Genomic DNA, 18,873 nt, shown 5'->3' with positions numbered 1-18,873 from the left:
ATCAAAACAAAAAATGGATGTTGTGAAAATCATGCACATGATATGTGATTAAACGAAACAGAGGCGGTGTAATGATTCTACTGGTGCTCCTCGTTTTCTTGTGATCAACTTCCGTGTGTGATCAGCTGCCATTAGTGGCTCGTGGTATTAAAACGTGAAAAATACATATTTATACTGCCCTCAAAAAAACTGTAGTTGTTTTGGCAAGAGTATCAATTGGTAGAAGTTCTAACATCTATTGTTCATCACACCAGCTTCACAGTCAATAGTCAGTCACCAGTTTATCTGGATACTATTTGGACTGAAAAACCACAAAACAAAACTACAACATGAGCAGACTGGATGAAAACAGGAGCAGGACCAGCAAACAGCTAAAATAAATCCTAAACAGTCCTATTGTGTGTGGAGACCTGGTCTAGGACCTGGGGAGGGAAACCAGGTGCAGCGGACTTCAGTTCTCGCTCTAATTTCCCCGTAAATATCCAAATAGACAGAACAAGATTTATTTTTATTTAATTTTTTTTAAAATGCTGATTATCTGCTTTTTGAGGTTTCTGTATTTCTGTTTTGGTTTTAAGTTAGTAAAACAAAAAAACCACACCGTTATTTTGAATTTGGTTTTAAAACTGAAAAACCAAAAAACAAAGGGTACACGGGTTAAGCAGGCACAGGCGGTGTTGGCAGCATGTAAGTGTGCAACATCAATATCTACGTCTTGGTTAAATGTAATCCTGTTCAGTCATAAGTAAAATTGTTTCTCTGACATGTTGTTGCCGTCGTGTCTGTGGTAATTGGGGTCATTTTTGAGATGGCTGTGCAGGGAGAACAATGGCTACCCTCCCAGTTTGTTAACGTTGATTATGAACACCCCATGAGCAAAGCACGAGGGGAGAAAAAGGAAAAACCACGTCTTGTGCGAGAGAGAGAGAGAGCGAGAGAGAGAGAGAGAGACAGATAACTGTACTCTGTTGCTCAGTGTTTCTAAACAGATCCACAGAAGCAGTGGGCAGACGGACAAGGCCAATTGGAGTGCATTAGAGTGGATGTTAAACAAGTGGTTGCCACTTCACAGGCAGAACACCAATACAAACACCTTGGTGAGAGAGGACACAGTCATTGTGCTCTGCAGACAATGACAAATATCAAACCAAGGCTCGAACCTCCGCAGAGAATCCACAGAATCATTGCTCATTTCAAATACTCACTGAGAAAAATGCTGTAAATATATGTGTGCGCGTGTGCGTGTGTGTGTTAGTGTGTGTTCAAATGCTCGCTGTGGCCGCCCGCCACACACTGCCTCCTCCCAGACAAATGTGAGGCTAAATCGATAACGCCAACGTCTGGCTCGCTGCTCGCCGAGGCCTCATCCATCATCTGTTGGCCTTGCTGAGACAGAGGCATAGACATACACACACACACACACACACACACACACACACACACACACACACACACACACACACACACACACGCGTACTGACAGAGACCACCCAGAGACCACCGATACACACAGCGGGCATATTTTGCTGAGCATCGCAGCTATAATTTCTACCTCTCAGTCTGATTAAACGTCCATCACTCTACTCCTGCTACTTTGGGACACCTGATTGCATTCTCGCTCTGGCCTTCTTCACATATGATGACAATGAGCGACGAAGCCCCACCTTTTACACGACTATTTAATATAAATTACCTCTAGCAGGCCTGGTCACACGATCAATAACAACACTCATTACAATAAGCCTGGAGACGACCGGTGGGCGATATTCACCCCCGATGTCTGCGTTGGGAGAAATTAGCAATCAATGGCCCACACAGTCCATTAATACACTTCGACTTAAAGTGACGGGGCAATGAGGGGAGGCCGTCACCCTGACAGGGGCCAACAGCACAAGGAGCCAATTAATTTTCAGCCACACTGGGCTGTAAACAGTAGCGTCACAACAGAGGTTGTGGGAGGAGTCTCCAGAGAAGTCTCCATTACAACTATGCAAACATTGGATCACTTGTGAATACATGAGTTTCAGATTTTAAAGGCACGCAACAAAGAGGTGATTTAAAGTACAATACAATACCTTTAATGCAACAAAATAAGTTTTGATTCCAAAACAGAAAGATTTCACACCATGTGAACATTTTAGTTTCTATTAATTATCGTAGATAGAGTTTTCATCCACATTTACTTTTTCAAATTAATCATAGTCTCGTTATAGTCACAATTGGTCTACACCAGACACAGGCCCTCAGTCTAATTTTTAGTGGCTCCCAAAGTAAATGTACAAAATGACAGAAAAATACACAAAACAAGAGCAAGAATATATTACAAAATACAAAGAACTACTAGATTGCAGGAAAATACAGTAAAAGACAAGAAAAAAAACACAGAAAATACTCCAAAAATAAACAACAACAGTAACACACAAAATTACAGAAAATGACAATAAAAGTCCACAAAAAACAAGAAAAACACAAACGTAACCCCCACCCAAAAAGCAGAAATACATAATATGACTCCAAAAAACATATATTTTACAGGAAAAATACACAACAGAACGACAGAAATGCACAAAATGCATCACAACGAGCAAGACAACAACAAACATACACAGAATGAGTGAAAAACACATAATACTATAAAAACTCTTTGTTCTGTCCTGTACAGTATTAATGCTCAGATCGCTCATTATTCTAAATGCCAACATGAATGTTGATCATGTGACCCTCTGATCAAATAAACACATTTTTGTGGCTCTGCCTTGATGAAAGTTGCCCACCTCTGGTCTAATGCTTTGTTTTTTAAAATTCAGTGTGAAAGTTGAAAAGCTCACACAAAGTTCGAAGTCAAATCCATTTTGATTTAATAAATATTAAAATAAGTATATAAATAAATCAGTATCGTCCCACTACTAATATGTAATGATAGTACGTTAACACATTTTAGTGTATGAATTTAAGGTCCTAACTGAGAATGATTTCATCAAATGTTTTTCCAACAGATTTTTGCGGCACATGTTGCTAGCTGCCCATGAGTGTACGCGCCCCGTGCTACGTTAGAGGTTAAGAGCCTAGCAGCCATGCTGCTGAACCCCATGACATCATGGCACAGCCCTCAGAGAATCAAGTACTCCTGGAGTAGGAAAATCAAAACTTTTCCTAAGCTAAAAAAACAAGGAACTTTTAAATAGCTGCAGCTTTGACCTTTGCGAAAGTGTGCTTTCGGAAAAGTTCGTCGTGTCACTCACTTTGTTAGTATGTGAATGTACTGCAGAAAGTAAAAGGCAGACAAAACAGACGGTTTGGACTCAATAATGCAGTTAATGCACACATACTGACGGTATGTATGCATTAAGTGAGCTCGTAAGTGACAGTTCTTTAAAACTGTCCTTGTGCCAAACTTAATAATCCATTAAATTCAGTTCTGCTATCACTTAATGACAGGATCAAGGCGGTAATATTTTCATCACAAATATTTCACTTTGGACAGAATTTTTCCCTGTGGAAAAAATTAGAGGTACTCATGATAAATGGGATAGATCTGAACTAGTCAAAAACATCTGATATGGTCGAATCAAAAATTAAATTCATGGAGTTAATTTTTGTTACACTTTTATGAGATGGACCATTTGTGTTGACAAGGTGTACAAGTGTATGTCAATTTAAAGGAGCACACAAGGGTTATGAAAAAGGTGTTGTTTTTTTCAGAATAAATCAGGTAATGGATGATTTTTAAAAAAATCTTTTTAGATGGAAGTGTTTTGTTATCAATAGATACTTTTTGGAGTCTATTCTCCTCTGACCTCAAGCTGGCTACCAAGTAAGATAAACTTATTTCTAAGCAACAAGAGAGATCTTTTTCATCTCTGCAGGGTCCTGAATTGTTTACAGAGGCTAAAAGTCTTAAAAAGTACGCCACAGATGAGGTCACGGCTGGTGTGCGACCCATTAGCACCTTCTCTTTAGTGGAAAGAAAAGAGACTGCACATCTCTAGTAATGCAGGAAAACAAGGAGGATGAAGGCAAAGCATAAAAATGGAGTGCAGTGGTACAGAGACAGCGGGGAGCAGGGCACCACAGCGGGAGAGAAAGAGAGAGAGAGTATAAATGCAGTGGAATAAAAGATGTTGTGTATAAAGAAGAGCTGTTGAAAGGAAAGTGGAGAACGGACATGACGAACAACAACCAAACAACTCAGATCTTCATATCAGCCACGCATCAGCGTGAACTAGCTACAAGTTTCTTCTGTTTGTGTCCATGCAACACATTGATTAACATTGATGTGAGTAAATAGTATAATTGACACAAACATGTGGCTTAGAATCTGTGTACCCTTCGTTCTTTGGTTATTAGGTTTTAAAACCAAATCAAAATAAAAAAATAAACAGTGCGGTTATTTAGTTTTACTTACTTAAAACCAAAACAGCTGCTTTAAAATTAAATCTTGTTCTGTTTGTGTGATGTATTTATGGAAAACTAAGGAAGAAAGTTTCATGTTTTAAGCTCACCACACAGAAAGGACCCACAGACGGGGGTGGACTTTTACTCTGCTGTGTTTGACCACCTCACACCGATGGTAAAGAGGCGTAATTTGTGTGTCAATGACGTTTTGTTAAAGATTTATTGATTCTGGAAGTGGAATCTGTGAAAATCTGCCAATTTGACCAAAGGTATGGTCCAACTACTATAGTATCCAGAGAAACTGGTGACTGACTATCGACTGTGAGGCTGGTGTGAGGAACAATAGATGTTAGAATTTCAACAATTACAGTTTTTTTGAGGGCAGTAAAAATATATTCATTTTGCATGTTATAATACTACTAGCCACTAACGGTAGCCGTCAACACACACGGAAGTTGATCACAAAAAAACAAGAAGCACCAGTAGATTCATTACACCACCTCGGGTTCCTTTGATCACATATGTGCATGTTTTACGTAACATCCTTTTTTTGTTGTTTTGATTTCTTTATGTATTAATAACGTTTCAATTCACCACTTCGTCAGTAACGTGACTTATGAGTTGCTCTTGTTTTATCCGGGAGTAGAAGTGCGTAGCTCTCATCCTATTTTTCACGTAAATATCCAAATATCACACAAACAGAGCAAGATTTATTCTGAACACTGAAAAACACTGCTCATCTGCTTTTTGATTTTTCTGTATTTCAGTTTTGTTTTAAGACAGTAAAACAAAATAACCACTCTCTTTGTTTTTCAGATTTTTTTTTAAACAAAATAACCAAAGAACTAAGGGTACACAGTTTATTTATACACATACAAGCTACCAAAGTAATTCTGAAAAGGACAAAATTAATTATAGGAACCAGAAGGAGAAGAACCTGTTTTCAGAGGAAGTGATAAAAAAAGTCGCATGTGGTACAGCCCACCCAATCGACACCCTAAAAAAAAAAAACACCCAGCACTTTGAAGAATGGGTGACGAGGCGGCAACAATGTGAGCAATGTGGTACTGTCCACACGCCGAGCACTGGGACCAGTGTGATAAGGAGTGTGCACAATGGCTCTGCTCAGGTGGCGCAGGTGGTCGTCTGTCATGTGGCGTGTGCTGCGAGATAGAACGCAGGGCATTCCCACTGAGTTGGCAGCCTCCAAAGCATGCGTTTGCGTCGCCTCAGTGAGTTCATGTTGTGCGTGTGTGTGTGTGTGTGCGAGTGTGTGTGTGTGTGTGAGAGAGAGAGAGAGACAGAGAAAAATAGCAGAGAGATTGACCCGGTCTCATGTGTGTATTCATAGACAATATGCTAAAGAATACATAAATATTAAATAATGTGTAGAAACTATAATAATTTCATTGTATTTTTACATGAATACAGAGGTTAAAGACTTGAAGCTTACATTTCAAATCCATCATCCTGAGCACATGATCGATAAGTGCACATCGTCAAAAACAACTCTGAAATTATAACAAGTAAAAGAATACAGATGACCTAAACGTACAATTACCTGTGACAAGACAGGGACTCGTAATGCTAGAACATATTTGAGAAACAATTTCTACAAAAATACAAACTAAATCAAACTGCTGACAGCAACAGGCTACCTGCAAACAAACAGAATATATGCAAACTGTTTTTAATTGGCAAATGGTTCCGTTTAGCACTATGTTGCCACTTACCGCCACTAAAACTACTAAAGAACAGCAACTAAAGTTACTTTTGTATAACTACTGACTTCATGGTATGAATGAGGAGGAGGCAGACCAACTGGGCGGGGAAAACATCACAGGAGACAATAATCCATTTTACACTCCTTTAAATAGTGAGGGAAGATAATGAGGAGATGAGGAACACCTGAGTGCAAACAAGAGGTAGGCTCCACTAAAGTTCTAAAACATGACCGAATAATCACAAATAAAAGTCAAAGGTTTGTTTTTATCTCCACTTTAAACACAGTGCATTGCATTGTGGGATGTGGAGTCCTGTCGACGTGTTTTTACTCAATTCTTAACATGATTTCTAAGTGAGTGTTTACGATGGAGCAGCAATTTCAACCTTTTCATCTTTTTTTTTTTTTGTTGAGTAAATTATCTAAAATCACCTCAAGCAGCTTTAACCCATTACATTTGATTTATCAATAAGGCAGTTTGGTTGTGAAACAACAATAGCCGGGTTAATTCCATTACCTTTGGAAATGTGCAAAATCTAAATGGTGCAATAAAAACTGGTGATGGAAACGCCTGAATTTTGAAAAAAAAACCTGTTTTGACGCTTTCGTGAGGAGGAATTTCAGGCGTTTTGATATTGAAATGTGCTCAATGACAACATTTTTCCCATAAATACACGTCACAGAACATGACATACCTGGTCACATGACCACTTCTCTCCGAGAACACATGACGTGTGTTCTTTCTGCGGTGAAGTCTCGCAGGATGAGATTTCACGGGAGTAACGAGGCTCCAAAACAACCTTCAATGATAACGCGTTCAAAGCGCAATTATACTTTGTCGAAATATCGCTTTTATTTTGCCAGTGACAATTCAAAGGCAGACGGCAGCTTTTGCAACACAAAGCTCTCCAGAGAAAGTTCAAAATGAGGTTGATTTCATACTTGATGGGTACTCAGCATCAGTGATTACCAATACAAGTGGTATTAGACCTTATCGGTACTTAATTTCATGGAAAAACAAACCAAATTACCTCCATCTCTAACCATGACACTTGGTCTCCATTTTCTCCATAAAAAAACATTGTTTCCTAAGATGACAGGACACTTTCTAACTTTACTTAGTTAATCTTGACTGAGAAACAAACTTGAATTATAAAGTCATTCTCATGAACTTGTTTTAGCTGTGAGCTTTTACACCTGCTGCTTTCAGTTTTGGTTTTCCAAACTTTAAAACAAAAGGAAAAAGTATTCCTGGCATAAACAAGCATTCATCAAGTGCATGAAAGAAGTGTTTGAGAAAGTGAGATGGTAAATAACTTTTGTGTTGCTCTTCATAGTGTACACAGCACTCCAGCTGTTCCACAACAGGGGTTTTATTTCCAAAGCACTTTTAGATAATGTGCCGAGGCAGTTGGCTGTTTAAAGTGTCTCTAAGGGGGGGGAAAAAAACGCAGCGTAGCTAAATGATTTGGATGCTTAATGAACGGTGCTGATGAATGTGACATAATGTTACATATACCCTCAGCTGGGTGGTGGCACAGCAGTCGGCCTGTTTAGTCTGCATTGAGGCGTTCAGGAGGCACGGAGCAGGTAGAACTCTACCCTCCCTCAGTGGGAGTGCATTTTCAGAGCAATGTGGATTCTTATCAGGTCATTGTGATGTGTTTCTGCCTACATTCTCAAGGATCTCTCCTCATAGGGGGTGGGGGGGGGGGTGCACCGCGTAAATATATCTAAACGCTGTCGTCACAAGCCTGACTTCCTGTGGAGACACGGAGATCCCTTCAAATGTCACTACGCAGGCGATAAAAGACCACTGCTGGCAAATTTACATCAGCAAATGTCAATATTTCTTTTTGCCAGCCGCAGTTGAATTGAAAATCGGAAAATCTATCAACGACGAGGTAAATTTGTAGCCATATACAGTCAAACTTCCAAGAAAATAAAATACAAATAGCCCTGCTATTGAATTCATAATTAGTCTGCACAGGGCTGACATTTGCAGCAATTAAAGCTAAATGTCTTAGTGGGAGAACAAACAACACGATCCAAACATCAATTTACAACACTCAGGCTTCAATGGTGTGAAGTGTGAGCTAGCCTACAGGTATCTGAGAGGACAATGATGATGGGTCACACGCACGCACACGCACACACACCTGCAACCTTTGGTTTTGGCAGGCGACACAGACGCAGAGAAAAAAAGAGGAGAAGTAAGAAGAAGAAGGAACATCTAATGCTGATTCACACTAGATGAGCACCTCGCTGACTTTAATGTCTATAATTTGCTACTTGCTGTCACACTGAGAAGTTATAATTTTTAATCACAGCACATCATTATCACAGTGAGGGACCGTCTCCTCGTTCAGCCTGCCCACTGGGTACCTCCGGGAGAAAACGGAACATTCTACTACTGACATTTAAACACATGTAAATGTAACTAACGTTTGATGATCCCAGACACAGCCTGAACATTGAGAGATGGTGTACATTTTTAGATATATCGAGAGCTTAGTTTGGGGCAAGATCCGCCTCCCCCCAGATTTTGATTGGCACTTGTTTGATTGGATCCAGCACCTAATTTTTTTTCAGCACCTCATTTGCTTTTAGGTGTTTTGATACATTTTTAAGTATTATATTTGGACAGCTGTGTCTTTTATTGAATTGAAATCAACAACATTTTATCGTACACACAAAATTGAATGTAAAAACTGAGTCTGTGGAGCCTGCAGCAGCGCTGGGAGGGCTGCTGCATCAATGAGAGGGCTGATCACTTGTTATCCGGCCGTATTTACAGCACTTATCATAGACAGCGTAAGTTGATCATTTAAACCGTAAAAGTGGCGGAGTTACTAAAGAATGAGTTCACTCAGAATGTAGGCTTATTCAAGGAGTTTACTGCTTTAATTTTGCCCCGGTAAGTTGAGGAAGTGTAGTACAGTCTCCTGCTGCAGCGGGAGGGAGGGGCTGCTGCAGAGACGGACGGGGGAGTTGTCCCTTGAAGTCGCTTGAAAAGTTAAAAGTTTACTTTGAGCTCAAATCACGCAAGTCGCATCGCATCGCATTTACATTGATTTTGAATGTAATCTAGTCTGTTCAGTCGCATTCGGTGTGGACTCATCTTTATGGGTATAAAAGTTTGTAAATATTTAGTATTTGTGGGTTTTTGTGTTCTCAAAGTTTAGTGACCTTAGTATTCTAAATTAGCGGTGATTTTTACGCTGTCCTTGGTGCTGAAACATGGCAACTTTGACAGAGTGAGAAACGATGCTCCGTAATGGGAAATTGTCAATTCTTTAGCACCAATTCATCATTCTTTTATTAAACATTTGGGTTAATTGTTTGTGTTCATGTGATATTATTGGCCTATTTAGTTAGCAAAAGGCGCTTTAAAAAATGTTTTATTCCGTGACATTTTTGTCTCTCTCTTAGAGCCAGAACAACACACGGCCTGTATTCTAAGACGCGATGATTTACAAGTTAAGCACTGGATATATCCATCATGTTTATGAATTGTGGGAGTATATCCTGTATATCCTGTGAAGACAAAGTTTTGGAGCTCACTGTTTCATAAAACTTCTCAGTCTTTTTGTGCGCTATGAGAGTGATTATTCACACTCCTGTCATCACTCAGGTTGACCTCACTCCCTGCTTGTCCTCCCTCACTATTTAAAGGAACGTTTGGACATTGTGCGCTTGTCCGTGCATTGTTCATGTCTCTGGATTCTCTTGGTGATGTCTTTTTTGACCATGTTTAAGTTCTGTTCCTGTTAAATTCATTGTAGTTTTGGTTGGATTTTATTCATCTTTGTTTATTATATTGAAAAAAAAATAGGACGTGCTAATGGAGCACTACCTCCTTCTCTGAGACTTGGTCCTCCATCTCACAAGCCCGAAGGATATGGGCAAAAATGTATTTTATTGCATTACAAAGTAATTTTATTCAATGAGAGAATCTGGGGGGAATTGTACTATCAATCTCTGATTATAATACTAGCTCTATACAAATATATGGTGTTCATTTTTGTTGACAATTTGCAAGTAAATAAATATAATTCATTAAATACACAAAATACCTGCAAAAAAGCCTAAAATGACAACATAAAATACACAAAAATTACTAAAAAATTACGCAATAGTACAAAAAATTACTTGAAACGCCCTAAAAAACACAAAACAACAATTAAATGAACAAAATGATGGAAAAATGCAACTCAAACATGAAGAAAAAGACACACAAAATGACCACTAAAATGCACGTTATGACACCAAAAAACATGTTTTTTTCCCACTGTATAAATGCTCCAATTGGCCGTTTTATAAAAATGCTGACACTAATTTTGATAACGTGGACCTCAGCTCTGAAAATTATATTTTTGTGCCCCCCCCCCACTATGATCTTATTTGCCCATCTCTGCTATAGATGCACCCCTGGTCCACCACAGCTGATGTGAATGAAAGAAATGAAAGAAAAATACAGTAAAACAAGGACTCAAAACATTTCTTTCACTTGAACATTGTAATACTTCTCTGTTGTTGTGAATTCTAGTGGAACAACCAAGCATGCATTGTCTTCCTTGTTGCATTTGTGTGTCTTTGGTGTGCCGAAAAGTAACATGATTAGAATCCGAACAAATCGGGAGGTGGATTTGTATTAAAATACTTTATTGAAATGACATATTTCAAACTTTATAATAGGGGAGAGAAAAAATGATGTAGTGAGCAGGTTTTCTTGAGGATATGCATGATTTTGAGGCTCAGACTCAGTAAAATGTCTGTCCACCAGCATCCATATGACTGTGTCTGTGACTAATGCTAATGGCTGCGTGTATGGAGAGAGGTGACCAATCCAATCAGGCCTTTCTACCCATTGGATCTGGCAGTGAAATCCCTCCCCTTATGCATCCTTGAGCGCCGCTGATCCTTACAGATAATTAGAAAGACCCGGGGGGCTTATCTCCCAAATGTCTGCCCTCCTCATCACCTCCAACTGTTCCCGCTGCCTAGTAGTCCCTTCCTTTTTGTTGAATCAGCAGGGACCGCTCACTGAGAAAGTGTGTGTATGTGTGTAAGTATGAATATGCGGATGTGTTAGCATTAAAGGAATGCTGCTTATGCTGCACATTTTGTTGTCGTTGTTTTTTTTACCTCAAACATGTGAGATAGCACTAACCGTTGTTTGGTCTACACAGCGTGATGTGCTTCCTGACAAGCTCGGAGATGCAAAGAATAGTGGGTGTAAATTAATAATGAAGCCCTGGGGAAATGAAGTGCTGAACATGGATCACTGGCACATATACAGTATACACGCATGCTGATGGTAATAAATACACTGCAACGGTATAATACGTTTCAGTGGAAAACAGAAGAAGATAGAATGAACTCGAAGGGTACAGCACAAGATATCCATCATACACTATTTGTCTTTATTACTGTATTTTTCGGACTATAAGGCGCACCAGACTATAAGGCGCACCAGTTTGTTATTATTATTATTATTATTATTAATATTAAGAAGCATTAAGCGAAATACAATAGTCAGATAAGTCAAACTTTATTCAACTCATTAACAATAACTCTCAACATTGTTCAGGTTTAACACATAAAATACAGAACAATACACTCACTTTTTCAGTTTAGTATGTTGAAGCACAGTAGTTAATTTCATACATAAGGCGCACCTGATTATAAGGCGCACTGTTGATTTTTGAGAAAATTAAAGGATTTTAAGTGTGCCTTGTAGTCCGAAAAATACGGTATGTGTCTTCTTTAGCTGCTCTACTGTATGTGTAAACAGTTGTACTCCACGTTACACTACACTTTTCCTTACTACTCCCTCTTACGTCCATGTTTTCTAATAATTTTAGCAATGGGGAACTTTTTTACTTCTATACAAGTGCTTTTTTCCCTTCTAATTTCATAGCATCTTTGCTAGTATCCACCTGTACGAGAGCAAGTTTGTCTCCAAACATGAAGTGAGGAGCATTTATGATGTATTACTACAAATACAGTGCCATCGTTCATGTATTACACACATTAAATATGTTTGTTGCATGCAACTAATTTGTGAGAATTCTACAATCAGCATACACCAGAGCATAGAATATTTAGGACAATCCTGCTTTGTCCTGGAGTTTTTGTAAGTTTAATCTTAATAATTAATACATTTAGGTTTTTTTGTGTGTTTTTTTTTTTTTTTAATTTTTAGCAGCGCCAAAAAGGTACATATGTATTTTTATTTAATTTTATAATTTTAATCTTATTTAATTATCTGAATTAATCCAATAGTATATTTTCTGGCATTCAGCTTTAGGCATTCTCATATTTGTATATTTGTTTAATCTGGTGAGGAAATCTAAATAGTTCAGAAAATATTTTTTTTTAGGTGTACGTTTAAAATAATTAAATAATATTTGAGTCAGTGAGGGTAAATATGTGTCACAAACACAAAATTCCATGATAAACTAGTTAAGTTAACTATAAATGATGATAATATTAAATTCTAATTTTGAATATAAATTCATAAAAATTAAAAGCATCTTAAACAAATCGAAAAATCATTGCAGGCTTATGTTTGCTTGTCTATTTTAAAATATAAACTGTTTTGAAGCAATCATGTTGTTGCATGGTTGCAATTGGTGTTTTTGTACTTTTTCAAGCTACATTTAGTATTTTGGCAGCAAGGATGCTAATCTATAGCTAGGGAAATGCAATTATTTTACAAACAAACCTTTGGACACCCTGAGCTAAACTGGATAATCCCTCACAATCAGCTATTATGCAACGACAAATGGGTTTAAAAACACAGTGGACAAGCATCTAGCCTCAGTTACCACTGAGATTTATTAGTTGAATTTTACGCATCGCCTTTGAAATCACGTTGGTTTTCAGTCTCTAAGCTCACGTGATTGATTCATCCGTGCATAGAAAAGTGTTTCCTGTGTTCTGACATATTCTACACATCCAGCGCCTTCTTTCCTGTCCACATGTTCAACATGTCAGCGATAAACACCATCACCTTTGGGTAGTTTTCTCATCAGTGGTAAAAAGAAATCAGAATTGACAGCGTTGACAGCAGCTATGTTACTCCGCTGTGCAACAATAATTGCCTTTCGGTGAACAGCAGAATGTTTTCAGTTAATTGGTCCCAGTGTAACACCTTATATTCATATCTACAGAACAAGCAGCGAAAGTATGTTTCCAAACCACGGTGTGCGATTGTTGAATAATATTTACGAGCTCGTATATGAAAACTGTTGTATTTGAACCAGCGATTTTGTTGCTTAATGTTTGATTATGTTAATGTATACAATCATTCCTGGTGTTTTCAGCAGCACAAGCGCTTGACCCTTGGAAGACGCCTGATCATCTCTCAGGGGTTTCTGAACCGTATGTGTTAAAAGACGAAGAGAGGGATTCAAAATGTAAAAGGTCAACCATTAAAAGGCATGGAGATAGACGAGAAATGATGAACCAAAGTGGTTTTCAAACACAATAACAGAGAGGTCACTTCACAAACTAATCTATAAAAACACTTCTATTAAATAGGTAATAAATAAGAAATAAAAAAGGCAAAAAACAATAAAAAAAAAGGGTTGATTGCGGCTTTGTTACAAGGGGATCCCTGAATACTGGGACTATAGACAGTTGACAACAGACTGAAACACAAAATGCCATTCTGAGTATTTTAATTAGTGACTGACGTTCAATCTCCCTTGAACCAGGCAAGAAAAAGATAAAGAAATGTGGAGGCGCCGCTGGAAGCATGATTCAAACTTCTTATGTTTGTTTCATGATATGTGCGACAAAGCCTTTCATTTTGTTCTTTAAATGAGGAGCAACAGAAGGAAATGAGGCTTAGTCAAGTTAATTGTCCGCGGATTAATTGGGCAGCGTTTCAAAGGAACAACGCTATTGGCTAAAGCTTCTTTTCAGGAACGACCCAATGAAATTGTCATTTTTCAGAAATACAAAGGTGGTTGGGTTTGTTAGAAATCAAGATTTTTAATAGTTCATCTTTGAGCTATGGGGGTGATGGAGGACATGGGTTGGAGGAGAGAGTAGTTCTCAAAATGGGGTACGGGTACCCCCAGGGTTAGGCAAATTGTCATAGGAGGGTACATGAATGAAAAATAACAATTGGAAACTAGAATATAAATAGACCAGCAGTCAGGAGCCTCCATGCATTTCCACAATATGTTATTCCTCAACAGAATAGGTAAAATTCAAAGACAAATTTCACTGTAGGACTACATTAAATATGACATTACATCAGTGGTTCCCATGTGACCCCGTTATATCACACACACTTTCTAGAATTAGCTTTTGATAATGTTTGTCGTTGCCAGGACTAGTGCACAAAGTGACAATATGCGCCAGCTCAGATTTTTTCAAACTGTATTTTGCTTTAAGTAGACTTATATTTGAGAAGGTGAAAGAATAATACAGTTGTTTAAGATTGTTTTGTGTGTGTGTGATGTTAAAATGTGAAAATAAATAAATAAAAAATTAAAACATTTCTATACATTTTTATTCAGTATTTATTTTTCTTCATTGTGAATAATTAGACATTTCAGGAGACCCCATTTGAATTCCATGCGCCCCCACGAGGGGTCATGACTCCAAGGTTGAAAAACACGACATTTCATTATTATGTTTTTTAAATGTGCATAAGTAGGGGGTACATGGCTTAATATTAAATGTCTGAAGGGGTACGGGACTACTGGTGTAGAGCATCTTTCTGTACATTGGACGACATCTGCGGGGAGTCGTTTCCCAACGATTTTGCAAACCCGACCACACGTACAATCTCATGCATCAAAACCACGGATATCACCCAGGGTGAATGCACACATGATCAGACTGGGAATTTTAAAAAGTCCTTTCCCTGACTAAGCAGTGGCTGAGGATGTCTGCTGACTTCAACAGAACGCAGCTTTGTGTGCGACTTTGTGTGTGAAACGGCATCGTTGAATACGCAAACTACTCCCAATAAAGCATAAATCAGTATCAACAAAGCAACAAAGACAATTAAAGGCTTTTCGCTGCGCTCATTCAATTGTAATCCCAAATCCAATTCCATTAAAAACCAGCGACTGGAAAAGCAAGTCAGAAGGAGCCACATTAAAAGACTCGTGTAGCCTCGCAATAAACTTCTTTCAAATCCCATATTTCATTCAGTGATGGATTTGCTCATTAAAATCCATCCCAATCCTAATTATTTCATTAATAATCCAAAACCTGATTAAAAGAAAAAAACTCTTTCCGTGAGTAGGAGACGGCATGAAAAAAAAAACATTACTTATTTGACAAGGTCGTCTGAGGATAAGTTCCATGGAGTGAGAAACACAACGTCACCTGTGAGAATATATGGGCGTCTTGAAGAGGAAATGTGTTTTTAAGGTAACAGACAATAGGAAGAAGAAGAGAAAGGTGAGAAAAGACAAAAATAGGAAGGTGATTTGAGAAAACAAAGGCACGAGAAGGTCAAGGCTAAAGAGGAGAAGAAAATAACCGGAAAAGGGCAAGTTGAGGGAAGAAATAGGGAAAATGATGAAGGGAGTGAAATGAAGCTGAAGACAGAATCGATGATGAAACAAAAGTAAAGAATGGAAGGAAATGAGAAGGAAGTAAAAGAGTAATGAACACGTATGGGGAACAAGCAACGCTAAAGGAGAAAAAAAATGGGAAAAGGAAATGAATAAAGAGAAAAAAACGGACACATTAGCGAGGAATCTCAAATCAAATAATACATCGCTCTGCACGGCGTGTGCACGTGAGTGTCAGTCATCGTGCATGTGAGGCAGTGGGAGTGGTGCAGCCCTAAGTGAGGCTCTAGATTAATGGGAGCCATTATCTCAATGCCCAAAACACTCTGTGATTAAGAGTCACTGTCATGGCGACAGCCCTTGGTCAATCAATTTGTTGCACAGCAGTCACCTGCCTGGGTCACATCCCACATAAGCTAAGACGCACTTGTTTGGAAAGCAGTGGCAGTGTTGGTGGTGATGTTTACAGGGGGGGATTCTGTGAATGCATTGGTAAGTGGGACAGATTTTACAGTTTATTCTGGTGGAAACAGGAAATCAACAGAGGGAGCAGTCGTGCTGGGCTGTAACTTCTGAATATATTTAAGCTTTTGGGAGGTTTTGGTTTGAAATGCTGAAAAATGGTGAGTTGACTTTCATGATCCACTAAAAACATCTGAAGTCCATCAACATGTACCAGTCTATATTTAAAGGAGCATTAGGCAGGATGTATAAATCTCCATAGCGACACCACAGTGGTTAGTGTAACTGCAGTCATCAGCCAAGCGCCAACTGTTTATCACAGAGCACAGCTGATTAGATACTGTGGATAGAGGATGGATACCCGACCAAACCCAGACGGCACTGGACGGGTCGGGTTCAGACAGATATTTAGAACTGGTGGTGGTGTTGGGTCACATGGTGTTGTTTGCGTGCAGCGTTCTTCCTTTCCTGCTGCAGCTGCTGTAGCTCTGAAGAATGCAGCTTTAACTGAAAGAGTGAGAACAGGATCCCAGTGGAGGAGGACGGAGCAGAGGAATAATAACATGGATTATCCTTATCTTTTGTACATGGATTATGGAAATAGATCTGATGGGTCTCTTGCGTGAACTGCGTTCCTGTTTGTGTTTCACTTTCTCTTGTTACCCGTGCACTGATCTGATGTTGACATTAACAGTTTTTTGTTAATAAAATCAGTGCTTACCACTAAAACACATGCAAATATGTTGTTTTTTTAACAAAAAAATTGATTTTAACTAGGGATGTCCCGATCAGGGTTTTTTTTGCCTCTGAGTCCTTTGATTTAGAGAATTGGCTGATACCGTGTTCTGATCAGATACTTCTATAATACATTAAAAAAATAAAAAAGAGCAAAAAACAGATCCAGAATGTCCCTTATTTATTTTATTCACCTTATTTTAACATTCAACCCTAAACTGAGCACTTCTGTGACGTAGCTTGATCAATCAAGCAATAAAAGAAATTCACTTTAGTATTTAGTTCAAGATTAAATAATATTAAATAAAAATGTCTAATATAAAAATGAATAGTGCCTCATCTTAAAATACCCAACATGCATGTTAACAAATAAGAAAATAAAAGTGCCACAGTTCTGTAAAGCAAGACCAGTAATGAGCTTTTTGGAACTGCACTTGTAATGTTTACTTTCCTCATTTAATTTCACAGATTGAAATGTATGTTTTGTTGGCATTGCAGTGCAGAGCATGTAAATTATTAGCTGCTTATCAAATAAAGTGTGTGAGGTCTGCAGATAGAGGTTGATTTAGAACACAACTGCACGTCCTGCTGTAGGCGCTTGATACAGGAAATACTGCAGTAGAATGACTTAGGATGGTCTATTCTCACACACAAACATACACGCACAAACGCACGCACACAAACACGCATGAACGTGCAAACAAACTCATGTGCGGAGCAGACAAACACGCCCTCAAACATCTGTGCACAGTGCGCGTGCACACTAGCATCAGGCTAGTTAGCAGAGAGGCTAACGATATGTTTGTTCTCTTCCAAACAGAACAAATATGTAATTGTAAAGATTTACCTGCTGTTGATCTCCTTTATTCACAAACGTCTGAGAACTTGGGTCTAACTCTCCACCTCCACTCTGCATCCAACTTGTTCTGCTGACCAAACAACAGACAAGGCTCCTCCTCTTTTTGACACAAGTTCTTCTGTGTCATCATGTTCTACTAGTTCTGCAGCTTCAGAGCTTTCTTATAGATTTACACCGTAACCATGCTAACCAGAGCGCTACTGTTTACCTTCGCAGTGCAACATTGAAAAGGCTCCGGTCTGACGTGGTGCAGCATAGCGTTCCAAACGTAGTGTAATAAATATACCGGTACAGCGGTATATTAAAAATGTACATCATAACGAAAATATATACCGGTATTTGGTATGAACCGGTATACCACCCGCCCCTACGATGATAATAAATATACATATATATCCGAGTTTTGATCAAGTCTGAAACCACATGATCGGGCCCGATTTCCAATCACGTGATCAGATCGGGACATCCTTAGTTTTCACTGTTGGGTCAGACTCGGACAATAAAATGCGTCCCGATCCACTCCAACTGTGACACGATTATTTATTTACGACTGTGACTGTTTATTGTAAGACCTGTGCACATGCCTCTGCGTACATCTGTGGAACCAAACAGTAGTTTAGTCCACCGTGCTTTGTCTTCTTTCAGTCTCCAAGAGGTCTTCTTCTCATTGTTTGTTATTTCCAGGTTATTGGGATGCCTTCCAAGCCCTCGAGAACGTGCAATAGGTAGAAATGTGTGTGGTCTCATTCTCTTTGGTTGTGAACACTCACATCAACAGTGAGAATTAAAAGACTTAAAATTAATGTTTAGTTTTTTCACAAATCCTGCTTTAAGACCAGCACTTTGAATGGTTGCATCTTATATTTTGTCGAGCAAACCCTTTCTTTCCCTTTCACTTGAACAAACGACTATTTAAAGATGGAGAATATCATGTAAAGTGTTGGTCTTTCTTGGCCAGTGCCGACATGTAAATACACTTATCAAGATCCTTGTTGGTTTCAAAGGTTAAATCTGTTGGCCTTTTCCAGCCCTTATGCTTGGTACTCCTGATAAATGTTGGTTTTGTAGCACGCATGTCCACCAACAGAACACAGACCTTTGTTTTCTACTGTACGTCTCATGACCTTCAGTGTGCTAAAATCATTCTTTGA

The 18,873-nt window shown here is 38.7% G+C and overlaps 1 protein-coding gene across 6 annotated transcripts in view; it reads right to left on the bottom strand.

Moving 5' to 3' along the window:
* LOC114475571 (receptor tyrosine-protein kinase erbB-4-like) overlaps positions 1–18,873 on the bottom strand; it is a 344,779-nt gene that overhangs the window by 45,465 nt on the left and 280,441 nt on the right. The gene's annotated exons all lie outside the window — the stretch shown is intronic.

This window comes from Gouania willdenowi, chromosome 2, assembly GCF_900634775.1.
Source record: "Gouania willdenowi chromosome 2, fGouWil2.1, whole genome shotgun sequence".
Classification (NCBI taxonomy): Eukaryota; Metazoa; Chordata; class Actinopteri; order Blenniiformes; family Gobiesocidae; genus Gouania; species Gouania willdenowi.
Note: the sequence above shows the minus strand (reverse complement) of the source record. Positions and strands in the feature narration are given on the sequence as shown.